General features: G+C 38.0%; 1 long non-coding RNA gene across 1 annotated transcript in view; it reads right to left on the reverse strand.

Moving 5' to 3' along the window:
• Positions 1-771: 771 nt before the first annotated feature.
• LOC135239379 (uncharacterized) overlaps positions 772-19,577 on the reverse strand; it is a 50,459-nt gene continuing 31,653 nt past the window's right edge. Inside the window, exons 3-5 of the long non-coding RNA XR_010325359.1 lie at positions 17,198-17,276; positions 5,150-5,236; positions 772-2,167 (exon numbers count right to left, since the gene is read on the reverse strand). This is a non-coding gene — a long non-coding RNA (uncharacterized LOC135239379). The remainder of the gene's footprint in view (positions 2,168-5,149; positions 5,237-17,197; positions 17,277-19,577) is intronic.

Genomic DNA, 19,577 nt, shown 5'->3' on the forward strand with positions numbered 1-19,577 from the left:
AGCAACACCCTAACAACCATGTAAAACACCATAGCAACTACCTAGCAACACCCTAGCAACCATCTAGAACACCCTAGCAACTGCATACAACACCATAGTAACCACCTAGCAACACCTTGGCAACCACCTTGAACACCATAGCACACAAAGTTTTGATGAAGAGTTAATTTAGCTCTGTATATATGTGTCGCATATCAACTCGTTACCGTGATGTTATAGCACATACACAATACTCAGTTTCTGCTCATATTACAGACACTGTTCAGTCGACTTTGCATTGGCGGCAACCACACTTCACAATTTCTGCAGGAATTGTTTAGTTATTATTATTATTACTATTATTAGATGGGAATAGATACATAAAGAATACATATTACACATGCATGAGAGAAACATTCCAGTTAGGAAATTATACATACAATGTATTCATATGTAGTTGGAAGGCATTTTTCAGAAATTGAGCTACCTGGAAAGCTTTTTTATTGAACAGATATTGAAACTTACATTAATCAGTCACAAAGCAAATCTCTGCTGATCACAAAAAAGTTGAACCCTTATGTTGCGGTACAATGGGCAGTAAAATATTAAATACATGTAATTTTCAACATCATCCAGATCACCCAACAGACATTTCCTGCCCTCCCCTGGGATACCATAACATTATTATGATGATTATTATTATTATTGTGATTATTATTATTATTATTATTATAGGAATAGAAATTAAATTAATTCCAAAATGCATAATAAAGACGATATTTGTCTTTTTTAAAATTGTCCTAAGTCACTGGAGCATTAAATTAATATGATCCTCTCATGATCCAACACAACTGTTTCATTTGGTCACCCTGAATTCTCATTGTGTGTGACATGATGTATAGGCTATGTAAAAATGGTTTCTTTTTTACGACTGGTGCTCTGTTGGATTTACAGCAGGGACATCGAAGTGCTCAGTCATGACACTATGAAGTCACATGCCAGACCACAGACCAGGGTGTTTTTTTTTTATGACCATGATTTTACCTGGGCTAAAGAACTAGACAGCTGCTACATGAATTTATTGGTGCATTCATCACTGCCATTGAGGAATGAGGATTTATAGTGGAGCTGATCGACTTGATGGAGGTACCACAGAAGACACAATCCGCTGCTGCACACTCCAGTGACTTCAAGAGACACAGGGTTCCTTTCCACTCTTAAATTCCATCTATAAAACAGCATCACATCTGAAGAATGATACAAACATTGAGTGTTCGACATCGATCATATGTGCAAGACCGCAATATAGAGGACAGAAGGCACTACAAATAGGAATCAGATTTAATGGCACAAAAGGAAAATAAAACAACATGAAATGGTGAACAGAACAGAGCACAAACACAGTTTACAATGAGTAGTTAAGAGGTTCATCATAACAAACCCTGCAATGGGTGAATAGAAAGAATGCTTTGAACAAGACATCAATGCAATATTGATGCAATGTAATACAAAAAACCTAATACTGTAATACTTTAAAAAACCTTTTATACGAGAGTTAACTTTTTATTTCATAAAAAAATTATTTTTACTTTATATTTCAAATGTGACATAGTCAAGATAGCATACAGTACTGTACATACTTACAGTATGTAACTGATAACCATATATGTCTCTTTTCATTTTAACATTTGCACCCATGGGGCGACATAGCTCAGGAGGTAAGACCGATTGTCTGGTAGTCGGAGGGTTGCCGGTTCGAGCCCCGCCCTGGGCATGTCGATGTGTCCTTGAGCAAGACACCTAACCCCTAACTGCTCTGGCAAATGAGAGGCATCAATTGTAAAGCACTTTGGATAAAAGCGCTATATAAATGCAGTCCATTTACCATTTACCCTACATATGGTAGCTTATTTTCCAATGTTTCTGCAACAAGCTCTAGCTTAAAACATTCTTTGTAATTCATGAGCAGAACCCTTCTTCATATGTCACAAGTGAATTTAAATCAGGGCAAAGGAAAGAGAATCCTTGTTACCACAAACAAAACAAAAAAAAAGAATCATCATCAATCACAGGAAATCTGGGATTCCATCACAATTTTACCTTCTGCGTATGTAATTCACGCCCAGGCAGTATATGTCTTCCTTTTCCCCATGGGGGTTCCACATCTCTTCTTGTCTCCATAAGAGACCTGTTTCAGAAAATGAGGGAAAAGATGACATTTGATATGTAAATTAGCCATGCAGATTTAACCTGAGACATTTTCCCTTTAGGAATGGAAGTGAATCATCCATTCATCATGTCAAAAAATTAGAATATTATTCAGGAAGATTTGATCTGATACTTGCACGCATATACTAAATTTACCCTTACTGTTCTCCGGTGGCATTGTCAGGAAAAACAGCATTGCTTTCTGTGGAGTTATGCATATTCAAGGCAAATGTAAAAAAACGGTGATGTTCTTTAGGGAATGGAGGACACAACATTTCAGATTGTAGAAATATGTAGTATATTTTGGAACATATTCTTATGTTTGGTTGGAAATAAAGAAATAGATTCAGCAATCAAAGTATTTCCAAAAGATAAACTCAAACTTGATGCTTTTCCCCCAATGTGTGCAAAATGTAATGATTGAAAGGCAGACCTTATTTGACCATAGCTTTTCCAATCACCCTACAGGGTTTTATAGCTAAGTGTACAGGTAATAAAATATATACTTTTCTTGATGTCACCTTAAGAAAGTTTTTAGAAGTGATACTATGTATGACTGTATGTGTCATTTGTAACTAGTATTAATTGCAGGTGACTTTGAGCATTTATAAAGGCGACAAATAAATTATATATTATATATCAGGACGGAGTGTAGCGCAGTGGGTAAGGAACTGGGCTTGTAACCGAAAGGTCGCAGGTTCGATTCCCAGGTAAGGACACTGCCGTTGTACCCTTGAGCAAGGTACTTAACCTGCATTGCTTCAGTATATATCCAGCTGTATAAATGGATACAATGTAAAATGCTATGTAAAAAAGTTGTGTAAGTCGCTCTGGATAAGAGCGTCTGCTAAATGCCTGTAATGTAATATATAATTGTATTTTTTACTTAGGTAACTGCCTGACTGAAAGGTAACAAGCAAAAAAAAAAAAGAATAATATTATGAGTGACCTGGTTTTAAACGTTTTTATTTTTTCTTTTTTTCACAGAATTGTTCTCATTGCATAATTATGTTGGTCATTTTGCCAGTTTGTGAAGTTTTATATCAAACAGGGGCAAACAGATTTGTAGCACAGACAGAACCATAAAGCATCTTACCATAAACCATATTAAATCATTCAATGAAGTAAAAGATACAGTGCCATTAAGAAGTATTTGCCCCCTTCCTGATTCCCTCTATTATTGCTTATTTGTCATTTTTTAGAATCTTCGTGTTGAGTGCATCCCTTGGATTTTAGGTTCAATATAACTGAGGTTCAGTAGGGTAGGCTGCAATCACCATGAACCCACCTCCAGTCGACCAGATGTTGAGTCTGTGCACTTCCAATGTCACCACGAAATGTTGTGATTAATAATTTCCAATTATTATTATTATTGTTATTATGTGATACAGTATATGCTAAATGCATTACAATTATTTTTAAAAACTTTGTTAATGGATATAAATGCTGTGTTGTTATTCTCAGGTTCCTGATTAAGTGATAATTGAATGATTAATGATTATTGCTTGTTTGACATGTGACTTGAAATCACTTTCACTGTGAACTCAGCCCCATTAACCCCTTGGTGGTGGTGAACTATAATATAAATAATGCAAGATAACATATCAACATTCTCTTCAGACCCCAGTGGTGAGCATTTGAACTTTGCAGAGAAAATACTTAAATGTGTCTCATCAAAGATGAGTAGGCCAATAAAAAATTCCCTATGTTGGGGAAATAATATATAGTTTAATAAATAATTTGCATTAAGGAGCTGAGCCAGCGTAAAAGCTTTCTCAAGGGAGTGCTGGTTCAGGTCTGTTATATTAGCCACTGTGGTTCATGACATACTGTATGCAGAATTACGAAACCAGCAAGATATTAATGGCAGCTGGTGATATTTAAAGTGATAGTTTACAGCTACCATGATTTACATCTTCATTTTAATCTAGGTAATAAACCAGAACACATCTAACCTTGTGCACGACAAATGGTAATTTCTATTGCTTTCTATTGCCACATTCAATCACTCGTTCAGATTATTGCCATTAGCTACATGGCTCAGAATGCAGCCATTACTCCAGCCAACATGAAGAAGATCCAGAGATCATCTGTCAGTTGATCTCACTTTGTGGAGAAGAGTGTCGGGGCCACTCCTCACAGCTGAGAGATGTGTGGGTCGGTTAGTTCAGGCTCCAGATTGTTTGACCTCTTGGGAAGGCGTGGTACCACAAGCACCTAATTGAGCCAGAGGCAGTCCTGTAACTGCTGACTGTGCATTCTGACTTAATCACCAGAGTGGAGGAGAGCACGCAGGATGGTCTGATGTAATCAAAGAGATTTATAGTCTGCGGGAGGAGCGGGAGGAGGTTCATAACTGCTTAGAGACCAAGTGCAACACCTTATCCATGCAATAATGCCTTCTTAAATCCCTTCATTGTATTTGGCTGCCATGTTTTTGTTGATTCTCTCTCTGTTGCTCTATTTCTCTCAATGTCTATCTCCTTTTCCAGTTGTCTTATCTCTCTGTATTTTTTCTGGCAAAGACTGGACTTGAATATTGTGTTACTGTTTAACTGAAACATCCATTATGCAGGTGGCTTGTGAAATGTAAGTGCACTGTCAAATAAAACCCGAATTTCCAAGCATCATTAGCCACTTAAAATGGCAAATAGTATTTATAAGCGTAAACTCCATTTGTCTGTTACTGTGGGGCTGAATTATGAATAATTGCATTAAACCACCTCTAAACTCTAAACAAATACAGATTGATTTAGGAGGCACTGTTAATATGTACATGATTAAAGCTCACATACTGCCACAGATAGTAAGAATAGTTCTGGCAATTGCATCAGCATCACTTTGCATGGCAATTTGAGGGTACTGTTTCTTTCCTCAGATAATTGAGAGCCCCATAATATATTGACCTTTGAAAATACACATCTACCTCTACAGTGGCCAAATAGAAAATCTGAAAGCTCACCATATCTGCTACACGGTATATATCCTCCTAAAACCTGGAATCCCTTGTAGGGGACATGAGTCTCTGGTCTTCATCTCAAGAACCAACCTGTTGGTCAAGAGACATTCAATAAAAATAAAATAATATTTTCGAAAATATTTTCACTGAAAGTTTTTGTCACCCAAGAGACACTCTGTCAAGGGTAATTACATAAATGTTATTCAGTAGGTTTACAAGAGCAGCAGCTCTATGGCACAATGAAAGAAATTGTGCTGGGAAGCACTAGATGTTTTGTAGAGGAAGAGGAGGAGGAGAAGAGGAACACAGTAAATGTGCAGCTATGAACTTGAGACAATTTATTTCTGGATGATCTATTTTTGGATGAAGTGATTACTAACTGATTTGTGTTTCTGGAATTTTTTGCCTTACCTTTTGGCTTGGAGTTGGGAATCTGAGCTGGACTCTGGCCGCATTCACTTGGCTCAGCATGTACTGACTGAACATGTACAGAATGCACACTGGATCTTTGTCTAGGAACTCTGCTGTGGTGTCTTACTTGTTTTACTGCAGTGTCACACTGTCACCATTCAAATTTACAAACTACAGATGATTAGGAAGACTACCAACAACCTATTTTAATTAGGAAAACACACACACTGAATATCAAAGTTTGGCTTGAAAACTATTCCCCCACTTCTGAGTAATTTGGAGTAACTTGTTAAAAAGAGTGAGCAAAAGAATATAATCCCCAATAAATAAATAAATGTGTTTGCATACACGATTGCTCTTCTCTTTTAATAGGTTATTAATATTTGGCCAGCAGGAACAGGAATTTGATATTCTCTGAACGCTTTCCATGACAGTGGGTGTCTGCTGCTGAAGTGCCAGCAGCTATCAGCTAAGATGTTGAGGGGCTGACAAGTGCGATCTCTCACTAGTGTGGATCTTCTTCCCTCAGCCCCCACACCAGATGGCTGCTCACTCCTGGACACACGACAGTGAATATGAATACATGAACGCACAACAATGGAGTCTAAAATAATAATCATGCTTGGTTTCACACGGCCAGTATGAAATAAATGATATGAGCACTACTCACTCTTTCAAGGCTGGGACCAATTTGATATATTTTTGCTAGCCTAGAGTAATCAATGAGAAAATGTTTCATATCTACCTTGGTGCATGCATAGCATATGTGAGCAATACTTTGGGGGTTGTGGAAAATAGAATGAGACGATGGATGTAAGATGTGATTAAATGAGAATATATGGCCTTGCAAATGACACCAGAGGGATTGCATGGCATGATTTACAGCGCAGAGCTTCATGTATGAGTAAGTAATATTCTCTGCTTTGGCAATTAAATATATTTTTAGTCAAACAAAGGATATAATCAAAAAATTAAGCATTGCACTGTTAACTTTTCCAAAACTCAATCTGAGTTTTGTTGATGGATATAAATAATAAATCAACAGATAAAAGCTATTCCTTTCTGTTTCCACTACATTATTTTGATGTATGTGTTTCATCAAGCTTACAAATTTATGACTTTGAAAATAGAAAGTAATATATGTACATATATTATTATTCTGTATGCTAAATGTGACACAGAAATGAAGACAGCACACACACACACACACACACACATACTGTCACATTCACAGACACACATGTACATGCATGAAGTATCATATCATGTTTACAAGCACACACACAAGCGAACATGCACTTGTCACTTTTGCAGGTCCATACACAACCGGTTGCATTCATAAACCCACACATAACATATTGCATAACTGGCACACACACACACACACACACATGCATATAAAGCTGGCGTCTCATACCATTGACCTGTTCAATTGCATGCCATGTATATCTTGCAAACCATCCATCAGTTTAGAAGCAGGAGGAGAGCACAGACAGTAAGAGAAACATTAGTGAAGGTCAAGGACATGAGAATGAGCAGGATCATAAATCCCCATGGTCCTCCACTCAAGGCTAGCATCCGCACTCAGAGCGCTTCCATGATTCTAGCTTGGCAGGTTTTCTCCTTGCTGTATGACCACATTCGCTCATGCAGATTTGTGACCACTGTCACTTGTTAGGGTTTAGACCACTGTTACTGTTTCATCAGTGGAGCGGGATCCACTAACAAAACAATATCGTTGTCTAATCAGAGCATGGATAGTACTAGTTTCTGTGATTATGGCTGAAATTCAGTTGAGCTCCCTTGCATGATCCGTTGCACAATGTTCTAGACTTGGGACAGTCTTTGCATCTGTTATACAATTTAGTGTACAGTGTTTTACACTTAAAATTAAAACCCGTAGAACTGGTTCCTGATGTTGCACAAGAGCCATCTGCACTAACGTTATACACTCTCTTGGTTGACTCATTACCAAGCTACCTACTGTTAAACTCAAAATGTCAAATGCAAAACGTTGTATGCATGTGTATGCATGTCTCTCTCATAGCCTAAGTTTATATGCATTACTATTGCTACTCATAACAAGCATAGTACAAAAAGAAGTTATATATGAAGAAAAACGCAGTTTTCAACGGACACAAATGACAAGTTACTCACACATACAAAACACTCTCTATAAGTCATTAATTCAAACTTGGAAAATCTTAGCTATTAAAAGAATTGATATCAAAATTAGGCCCCAAGTTACAAGAAATAATATTGCCTCTTAGCCTCACAAATTATGCAAGTTGCATTCCAAAGCAATGCTGCTACCCAATGTTTCCTAAATTATTTCAAGTATCTTGGCCCTGTGTTTTTTCATCTTACCATCTGAAGAGAATGGTAATATATAATGCTGCCTGATGTATGTGTTGAATGGCTATACGCAAATGGCACACATGAGGCCATCTGACCAGCCTTCTCAAACCATTCCACTTTTTCCCCTATGCCAAGGATCGAAGGAAAACCCCCAGTCATCAAATAAAGACACAATCATAACAAAAGAGTTACATTATTGATTCTGCTTGTTCATTCTCTGTAAGCCTATCAAACCGGGTTAACCTTTGTAGTTCAGTTGGGTGCTGACTTGTTCAATTTTGAACGGTGTTCCAGAATCTTTAGTCAGCACCTACTGTACCACACCATCAAAGACACCAACTTAAGGTTTACATAATGCTGATCGAGTAGAATGTTTAGCAACTGCTATCGTCTCTTTATAAAACCCTTCTGACTCACTGTCCACAGTGTAAACACAGTCTGTTTTCCTTTAGGGGTCTGATGAGGGGCACAATTCTGTAAACCGCCTTACAGCTGTTGCAATAATTCTTTAGGTTTATCACAGAGAACTGTCCATACTTTGTCTTTTTATTTTTATATTTCACATCTCCAATCACACCCAAATTTGGAATGTCCAATGTGCAAACTATGTACAAGCATTCTCATATACACCCCTGCTGCTAGCTCAGGAGAGTGAAGACAACTTGTGGTTCTCCTCTGAAACACATGGTGCCAGCCAACTGCTGCTTTTCACACCACAGACACAAACTGATCATGCGCAAAGCGAGGGTGGAGAAAAGCCAATCATACACATTTGCAGAGAGCAAGCTGGGCCAACAGGGGTCACTGGAGCCATAAACACTGCTATCCACACTAACTGAATCCCTATATATATCTTGGATGGCACAAAGCCAACTGAGCACTGCCCCTACTGGGCAGCTGGCCACAGTTGGCACCTGCACAGGTTAGATTCAATCAGAGACCATGGTGCTCATTCATGCACTGCAAGCAGTGCTTTTACCAACAGAGCTAGATGACGGAAAGCCTTTACAGCTTATTACAAATCAATGCTATAAGCAGCACCTTTTATTACTTGTGAAATGTAATTCATGTAAAAACAGTAAATAAATAAATGAAATGATACAACAAACTGAACGATGAAGATTCAAAATAACAAAAATGCTCTCCTTTCCTGTCATTAAAATAAGGTAGAATTAGCGTAGTGCTGCAATGTGTCCTTTGGCACAGATGGGATCTCGGCCAGCACCTGCTGTGGGAGTCCTGTGGTTTGATGTATAATTATAAGTAATAGTATTAACAAGGATAGGAGGGTTTAAGTCAGGTCATCTGGCTCATCTGGTTGCTCAGCTGCTAGATAGTTGCCATTAATGTCACCCCCTCTAGCCCAGCACCTATGGGATTCTATTTTCCAGCCTTTACATTGCATGTTGCAAGCTGTTGCACTGGTTAAGTGGTATTTTTGTCATGGATCTGGACATGCCTGAGCCATTTGATGACTCGCCATGCAGGAGGAGAACTGCTGATGGGGGTGTGTCAGGACAAGATAGAGCAGCACACTGCAATTATGGTGCAGCGTGTATTCTTATTTACAAAACAACAACAAACGAAAAAAAACAGCAAAGTAGTTCTCATTTATTTAGCGCCGTTAACCAGCAAGTATAGCTTTGTGCAGATTTTGATGGGGAACAGTGGCACAGTTCCTCCTGGCTGTCAGCCATTAACTGAACAACCTTTTACAAGCACTCTGGTGCAATTATACAACTTCCATTAACCAATCAGGTGAATTTATATGACATTACTTGCAGCAGAGAAAAACCAACTGTCAATCAAAGCTCACCTCACTGGTGTCCCTGGTATGAATGCAGCATCTTATATGTGAATAACACTTGCACAAGTTAGGCATAAACTTGGCACATACAGTGCTGGGAAAATGATTTGTCCTCTTCCTGAATTCCTCTATTATTGCATATTTGTCATTGAATACGTCACTCCAAAACTTTACATTTCTTCCTTTTCAGATATCCAGTTGTGAATGTCCTTCTGTGTTTTGGATCATTGTCTTGCTGCATAACCTAATTATGCTTCAGCTTCAGCTCCCAGACTTTTCTGGTACAGAGCAGAATTAATGGTTCTTTCAATAAGTCGTCAAGGCCCCTGAGGTAGTAAAGCATTTCCTCACCATCACACTACCACCACCCTGCTTGACTGTTGGTATGTTGTTCCTCCAGTGACACGCTATATTTGCTTTATGCATACTGTATTTTTTCCAGACATAATGGGACCTGTATCGTCCAAAAAGTTCCACTTTTATCATCAGTCCGTAGAAAATTATCCCAAAAGGCTTGTGGATCATCCAGGTGTTTTTTTCTTTTAGTTTTTTTTGTTATTTTTTGCAAATGCACAAAGAGCATGAACGTTTCTCTTCTTTAGCAGTGGTTTCCACCTATTTACTATTTACTATTCTCCCATTAATCCCATTTTGGCCCAGTCATGAACACTGACCTTAGCTGAGCCTAAGACTCCTGAAGTTCTTATGCCCCATTGATGGGACCTTGATTGCCCTGATTGGATTTCACATCTATGAATAGGCATTCTGAGGGCAGCCAAGGAAATGCTCTGTGCATTTTTGTAATTTAATTTTTGCCTCTAGAGCTGTTGGTTGGTCTATATATAAACAAATTATTTTCCACAAGCAAAAAACTTTTTCTTCCCCCAGCTCCCTAAGGACTGGGGCCATAATGTACAGTAGGACTTGATTGGAAATATTCTCACCCTCACAGTTTGGCTGCAGTTAGAGAGCTATGAGAGGAGGGCGGTGTTGAAAGCTGACAGGTCCTCTCAACAGTGTGCATTGTAGACTGACACAGAGAATAATTCAACTAATGGCTGCAGGCTGATGCAGCCTGATATTGCTATCGCCCTCTCTTTTCTATAGATAAATCAAACTGTCGCTGAAAATTCCAAGGGCCAAAACACTGCTTGAACATCACAGGGAAATAAATGCTGACACTCATTTGTTTGTTAGCGGCCTGAATTGTGTTATGCAGATTTAAATGTGAGCCTCCCACTCTGTCTAATTACTCACTCAACATTACCTGATGAGGTTTAGAAACACTGTCAACATTCTCCTTGTATTTAGGGGTGAGTCTATGAGGCAACGCCACTAGCTGAACCAGAATGCACAGCTTTCTGTACAAATTTGAATTCCACAATTCAACCAACATTTATTAAACTACTTAATCAAATGAACCTCATCTTTGTGTACCATTAGCATATATGGAATTAACTAAACTGTTGTTCTTTTTTAGACAACATCTTCATCCAGGCATTGATAGTCCAGCATGAGAAAATATACTGCAGAATACTATTACTCACATACCCTTCAGGCAGTCCACCAACTTACCTGGGAAACAAGAAATTGTCCCTAAATTTCAAACAAAGTTCCCAAAGCATGATAAATCAAATAAGAATGATAAATTCAAGCAAGTGAAAATGTATACTACTGAATGTAGAAGTTGCTATAAGTGACCAGTTTTGTTTTGCCATTCATTTTGAAAGGGAGATATACACATGGGATGAGACACCAAATCCATTGTCGCTTTTTCCCCATGTCACTATAGAAGACACTACTGGGTAGGGCTGGGCGATATGGCTAAAAAATAATATCTTGATATTGTTAAGCCTTTTGGCGATGCATCTCTCAGTATTACTGTTTTTTTTTCTGAAATTGCTTAACAGTGATTCAAATCAGAATCATCTACTTAATGTAAACATATTCAGTACAATTGATTAATATCTTTTAGGACCTGGCTCAATAAAACAACAACAGTGCTCAGACACATTTATGATTGGACTAAGGATTGTTCCAAATTTCAAAAAATAATTGCGTGCAAAACAACTCATATCAAATGCAACATATAAAACTGGATAACTGTCAACTGAAAATAAATTGTAGCACATTGGCTCGATGACAGCATGACAAGGTAAACAAAAATTATTCCCTGTACACAATATATTTTCCATAGATCCAAAAAATTGAGTGGAGCCTCTGAAATAGTGCACACTAAATGAGCACAAGGCACACACAAAACAAAGTCCAAATTAACAGAAAAAATGGCTTCTTTAAGCAAGTAATCTTTCCAAGTATTCCCTTTCATGTTGGTGGGCATGCATCCTGACTCTTGTGTAAGGCAAACTTCTCTGGCTGCTGAGCTGCTTTTACAAGTTTTTAGCCAGGAACACAAGTCTATCTAGTTTCTGGCTTGAGTGATGCTCAATGGCATGACCCAATGTTACCACTGGAAATAACTGCCCTCCCAGTGGGACACAGCTCATTCAAAAAGTAGAGTCAACCTTGGAACTGTTTTTTTTTTTTTTTTTTTGATGCCAACAGCCAACAAAGATACAAAAATATAAATGTTATATGAACAGATATTAAATATAAAATAGAAGTGTGAGAATGGGGTTGAGGATGGAAGAGACTTTGATTGTAAACACGAGACCACAGCAGACCTAAAAAGCCTGCATAGATAGTATGCCTTTAAACTACAGCAAATAGTATTGTTCATTACAGATACTTAGAAAAAGTACTTTAAACTGTTTCTCAAATGTTAGCAGCACTTGCAATGTTGACAATAATACAAATTAACACAACTTGAAAAATGTAACTAATTGTGGTATTATCAAAAATTTCACAATAATGTCAAGGATTGTTGATTAAGGGATAAGCCGTGGAGCCGAATAACCCACCGACCAGAAAGGTCAATATTTCCCAATAGATGACCACCGGAGGGGGGATTATCCCGCTTATTACATGGCCTCCTTATACAACATTTACCAACAATGATTATACTGTTTATTACTTACTTGTACCTTTATTGATTTGAGATATTCTTTCATGACCCTTTGATTATATTGGTTTAGTGTTGTCAAGGAAAACTCTGGTTGTTAATTCTTTTATTCCATGAAAACAGTAATTCTATTGGGAAAAAAATAGTTCCTTCTCATTTTTATTCAATATAATTAGCACCAATTTTGGTTATTTGTCATTACATGAAGAAAATTGAAAAAACTCAAATTTATCTCCCTCACTTTTTAAAATGGTTTGGTCACGCAACGTAAACAGCGTCTTTTTGTCGCTCTTAAACCAGTTAGAATGTAAACTATTGTTAGCTTTATGCTAGATTTACTGTTACGTTACCCAGTGAAAATTCAGTTGGGTTTATAGGTCAAAATGGTCTCAAGGCATGCTTGCCTATTCGGGAGTTTTGACTAATGGGGTATTGGAGTAAGATACGAGGCAAGTTAACATTAGTAACAGAGTCTCCGTAATATATATTTATATAAAATGTAATAACTAATGGCTAACAGTGATTTCATAGACTAACACCAACTGAAATAGCTGTGCACAGAACCACTGTATCGGTAGCCGAAAGACAACTCCTTTTTGTTGCTCTGTCTCTGTATTTCTGGCTCACTGTCACTCTCCTGACATAGTCAGTGTCATTGACATTAATTTCCTCCCCAGTATCTGATTCAGCTTCACACATCTTGTAACATCGCTAACACTAGGTCAGTTTTTGCTTTGCCGTTGTAAATAACGCAATGTTCTCCATGTAGCTTCATTTTGTATCCCCTACACAATTTTATTGAATATTAAATTAAAATTCAACATATCACCAAGCCCTGCTACTGGGATAGTATTTCTGTGTAATACATAAGTACACTTCTCCCCATTAGAGTCTGTGGTGCCATCAATCCTCTTTTTCTGACACCTGAGCAATGAAAGCCCTCTTCGTTCAAGCAGATGTCTGGGAAAATGAGCATATGTTTTGTAATCATAGTATTGAACATTATATTTAGAGTGTTCACACAATTATTAGTCATAAAATGACAAGTTTAATGACTGTGCTTGGGTTAACCATGCACAATCCAACATTTCTTTTAAAAAGTCAAACGGGGCAAAAGGCTGATGCTGAGCACCATTATGCTTATTCAGCTGGAGAGACAAATTATACTTGACAGTTGAGCTGAGAAAGCATTGGATGCCTGAATCCTGGAGTTGGACTTGGTTTCTAAATTTTAATATGGCCAACTATGTATGCTATTATTAAACTTAACAAATATCTTTTAAAATATTTTTTTACTGACCCCTTCCAACACTTTTGATTTCTAGAATTTCAGTTGCTTAACCATAGACAGAAGTCTACAAAACAGTATTACTGTGCTACATTGAGCTAACCTATATATGATTAATACAGCCAAATGAAGTTCAGATTATTGGCAAATTGATTTACTGAATAAATAAATAAGCATAGACCGTCAACAATCTAGTGATTGAAAATTTACTCTTTGTGATCCCCAGAACTGTATCTTGTGGTTAAAACAAACCAACAGCATCACCAAGGCTCCTGATGTCACTCAATATTTATTTTCCATATATTTCAAATTCATTGACACAATATGCATTCTTGCAACTTGCAACACATATTCCAGCAACAGTGTGCAATCATTTAATCACGTCAGGTCTTATGCTGGGCATGAGTCCTCCTTCACATTTTGAACTTTATGAGTAGACATCTGCTGACCTACAAACTGCCTCATAAATACCATTTCCAATATGCCAGGGTATTGTAATTAATGTCATACCATGCTTTTATGTGCCACTTCATCTAACATGCTTGGCAGTCCTTCCTCATCTAGCAAGCATGCGGGCAATTATGTGGAACATAAAATAATGAGGCAGTTGAATAAGATGTGAATGCAGTTCAGCATTTATTCCTTCGGGAGTGAATGCCTCTATGCTGTGTAATCACGGTGCAGCACATGGCCCAACATGAAGCATAGTTATGCATTCAGGCACGTTATAAATGAAGGCTTAACTGTAGGAGGTGTAAATAGGGGCAGTTATTCACTGAAAATCTTGTTCAAGTGCAGTACTGCTGATTTCAAGGACATTAGCATTATCGGTGTCCCTCAGGATACCCAGCTTACAATCAGCAGGAATCAGCAAACCACTACAGTGCAAACATGCAGCACATGCTGCTGCTGCTGCCTCAGAATATGTTGCTCTCTCACACATTATTAACACCTCCATGCAGTAAAGTTTACTGATATTTACCAAGATCTGAGTATGCACATACACTGGACATAGAGGGAGCTACATTTGAAAATGTTGGCGAATGATGAGGGATAATGTTGTTATTTTTCACATGCTGTACTTCCGAACAGGTAGGAGGATGTTTTTTGTGTTTATTCAATTGGTTGATCACTGTAATGCGTATCTGATATTTATGCTGGATTACAGTCAACTCAACTCTGACTTGTATGACATATGCTGAAATGCCATATTTACATTTTGACTATGAAAATGTTCTCAAGATTATCTTTGCAGTTCTGTGAAAGTCTTACAATGGTTGATTCCTCCTCATAAGCAAGAGTAAAGTTAATCAGGAAACACAGCTGTGCACTGTTGAAGATGTCTCATCTCAAATAGGCAGTGTGGAACACATTCTGGTTTTATTTCACAGTCCCATGGTTATGGTAGTCAAATAACAAACACAAAAAAATTAGGCCCTGTCTCAGAAAAATGCTAGAGTACAGCATACAGGCAGTATGTTTCATTGAGATTATGGCTTAAAGGATCCTTTGAAAACAAAATCACCTGTGCTCCCATTTCCCAAAGCACTAAAACCATCATAAGAACCCTTCTATGATGCATTATTAATTTGGGTCATTTCCCCAAACCCTCTTTACTAACATTGCACTTGAACACTGTCATAATTTAACGAGCGGCCCCGATCACTTGCAGAACGGTGCACTGTTACCTCATCTTCAGGCCTCCTGAGTCAATGTACTGTACAGCTAGTAGACTGACCATGAAACACAGTAATGATGTATTGGTCCTGGCATGATAGCATCATAGTTGAATTCATTGATTAAGGAATGATATTTAATTAAATCTGAGATTTCTTTATAACATAGAAGGTATTTGTAAATAATTTCCATTTCTGACGCCTTTTATAGGCCACTCACAATCAGCCAATTCACTCATCATTTAATTAGGATACAGTATGTTCAATTTGCATTTTTAAATTAGAATATGTGGTAGTAGTAGTAGTAGTATCATCAAGTATGGCCTAAATGTAAAAAAATTATAACATTTGGAGGGCTGCATGCAAGTGTGCATTCTTCACTCAGTATAATATTTGCAAAATGCTTTCTTTCCTTTAAAAATGTATTGTCTTCACATGCATTATTACACATATAGATTGCTTTATAGATTGCCGAATTGAAGCCTTCTAAATGGATTTTTAAACCTTTTCAACACCTGACACCAGTGTCCTACCACATATTCTTTGCAGTGTTTTGGGGACGCACATTTGATATTGAAAAAAGTGGGCCCTGGACATTGATGTATTCAGGTGTGTTGCAGAGGTCATTGTGGATCACTGACACTTTCACTGGCTGTACTGTCTCCGTAAAGGCATGGGAATTACTCTGTGGCAGACTGGCTTTCAAAAACCCCAGGGTCATGTGGATTTTCACGCAGTACATTATGACAGAGTCATAGTATATTTTTTCTTGCGGACGTTAATGTGCAGCGTTGCACTGCAGTAACTCTGGCCAGATTTGCATGAGGCTGTAAATAGTTCAGATTGGGTTGCTGAGGCTGGTCGTCTGTATAGGGGATAGCATTGGAAAATGTGCATTTAAGCAATTTTATCGCATCATATTTCTTTAAAGCCTTGACAGCTATCCCTGAATGAACTGCAGAGAACTAGACACCTTTTTTCAGTATGGGTGGAGACCAAGGCAAGATTCAAATACTTTATGCATCCTTCCTTCCTGCCATCCTCACCTACTTTTCTTCTTGTGACCTGGAAGTGGCTAATTGGCTGTCATGACAGGCAATGTTTAAATTGTTTAGTAAATGGAGGACATAAGCATGATTTATCCTTGTAAATCTCCTTCAGCAGAGAATACAGGGAGGTGTCCTTTGTGGAAGTGATTTTGAAATGACTGCACATTCGCCAGCTCAGCACATCTAACCAGTAAGGGAAAAGAAAAGAAAAAAATAGGAAAGAAAGAGGAAGTAATGAAGTAAGGATGTTGTTCATCCATTCAATTTATTGAATTATTCAGTCAAATTGTGTTTGTTGTTGCAATTTCTTTGTGGAATTGTCACAAAGCAAAATGTATAGTTAAAACTAAAGTGTTATAGTGGATCTGCGTGTGCTGCAGCTCTTAGTGTCACTAATGAAAAACAATGCTTCAAAAGAAGAACAGAGTGAACTGAAATACCTGAGTGCTTTCCAGTGCATAAATCTGCTCTTGTTTCCTCGTCTCCTCTCCTGCTCCCCAACCTTGTTTCTCATGATTCCTTTTAGAAACAGAACATAATGAAACAAGTAAGAATGTCGCATGAATAAAATATTTAAGTTGAATGCATGTAGAATCACCAGCCAATCTATCAGAAAGATCAAAAGCCCATCAATAAAGAAAAAAATCCCCCTCATCTACTCATTATTTTCAATGAATCCCCTGTACTAGTACTTGCTTGTCATGTTGTAAAAATAATTACTGCTCCTTTGTCCTCAACCCCACCCACACCTCCGTTCAGGACACACCCTTGAGCACTGTAAACAAAATGTCAAGAAGAGGTGAGGTGGTCAGAGGGAAAATAGCATCTTTACACTGAGTGCAACCCTTAGCGTGTGGGAACATCTTACGGGAGCCACTTAGTGCTATTGTAACTATTTTGTGTTTTCCCTTTTTGGTATTTAGCTATTCTGGGCCCTGTTTCACGAAGTAGGATTGCCGAGTTAGCCGGATATCTGCACTGAGTAAAACTTGGAACCCTCCCTAATCTGAAACATGGACCAAAGTAAAATGAGATGTTCTGGGTTTTACTCCCTACAGTTATCCAGCTACCTCAGTAATTCTGCTAAGTGAAATATCCTCCTGGACATTTACTTAGAATTGGGTTGTAAACACGGAATCATGTGTGGAATAAGTAACGTTAGCAGGCCATAGGTCTATCATAGCTAGTTAATATACTGTACTTGTAAAGTGAATGACTTTTTCTGTGAAGTTATCTGTACCCTTTTCAAAGTTGTTAGCAATGTTGTTAGCTTTGTTAATGAAGCTGGCTTCACATGACGTTAGCTAGATAGCATGCATGCTGTACTGAATTCAGTTTACCTCATTGAAACAAATGCAGGTGAATTACCAAGGTAGTAAACAGTATAAACAGTAACAGCAGTTCCCATAGGGGGGAGACATCTTGATGGAAGAATGGAATTCGATACAAAAGCTACCCAACCCTGGGCATCTAGCTGCATAACGTAACTAGCTGAAAGTAATGTTACGTACAGGTCCAACAAAAACAGGCCAACTTGGCATCGCTTTTCATCACCGAAGAAAAATAATTCCAAGGTTTCAGTCGATACTACAAGCATTGTTTCTCCTGAATATTTTTTCCATTGAGTTCAACAGGAAAATGAATCAGGAGAAACAATGCTTGTAGTATCTACTGCATATCTGGCAGCAGCACCGTGGTTTGTGGCTCATTTGATACCTTGGACCCTTGATGACTTAAAGCCATTTAGCCAACAAATGTGTTCCATACTGTAATAGCATAATTTACAGCTGAATCTAGTCCCACCTCCCAATCCCCGTAGAAATCCATTCGAATGCAAAGGGTTGTTGTATCGCTTGTAGGACAACCTGACAATAAGATATCCAGACTCTGATGATGTCGATAGGTCACAGACATCAGGAAGTCATGGCATGTAAAGGATATGCGACCAAATACAAAACATGACTCTTTTATTTGGCATTATGTTAATTTGTCTAAAACACTGAAATGGGGGACTACGTGTAAAAAGTGCTACAATTACTACATGGTGAAACGAAAATGTATCAGAATACCCTTCAATAAAAGCTCCGAGTCTGCACTTTGACCACATGTGAATTGTTTGATTACAAACAGAGAAAATAAAATATAAAATTAGAAAAATGCAGGTGGTTTTAATGTTGTGGCTGATCAGTGTATATAACATGAACAAAATCACTCAGGCTCTTAAAATGCATGCTCTCATAACCACACTAAAATGCAGATTGGGTAAAAATAGTGCCTTTGTCTCCCTTTACAGGAAATCCATGCTTATGTGATTTCCCTTCTCACCCAGAGAGCATGTTAATCAAAGCATGGAGAAGTCCTCTAATTGAATTTCACCTCACAGAAATCCTGCAAGGACAGCATAGACAAGAACAAGACAAAGGACACTGTTGATTCTGAAGAGTTAGCTATCAGGTCAAACCTTTTCCTCCCCATTAATGTCCTTATTCTATTTTATTAATGCAATTATCTTTTGGTTGTCTTTTTTGTCAGTGACTAGCATATTTAAATGAGTTGGGCTTTGCAACAAATCACTAGAGGATTCGCCTCCGTTAATAGCAACCCTGCCCTAACTCTATTATGCTTGATGCTCGCTGTGCACATGTGGCTCAAAAACTTCCATTTCCTGCAGAGAAGTAAATTCATGCTGTCGCGTTTCTATCTGGTTTTTGCAGGCCTAACTATGTCACAAAAGCAGGCCTCTCCCAGATTAGTGGAATTAGGATCCAGCTGGAATTCACACTTGCTTTGTTTTACTATAAAATGTGCACTGGCAACTGC

The sequence above is a fragment of the Anguilla rostrata genome, chromosome 14 (genome assembly GCF_018555375.3).
Source record: "Anguilla rostrata isolate EN2019 chromosome 14, ASM1855537v3, whole genome shotgun sequence".
Taxonomy (NCBI): Eukaryota; Metazoa; Chordata; class Actinopteri; order Anguilliformes; family Anguillidae; genus Anguilla; species Anguilla rostrata.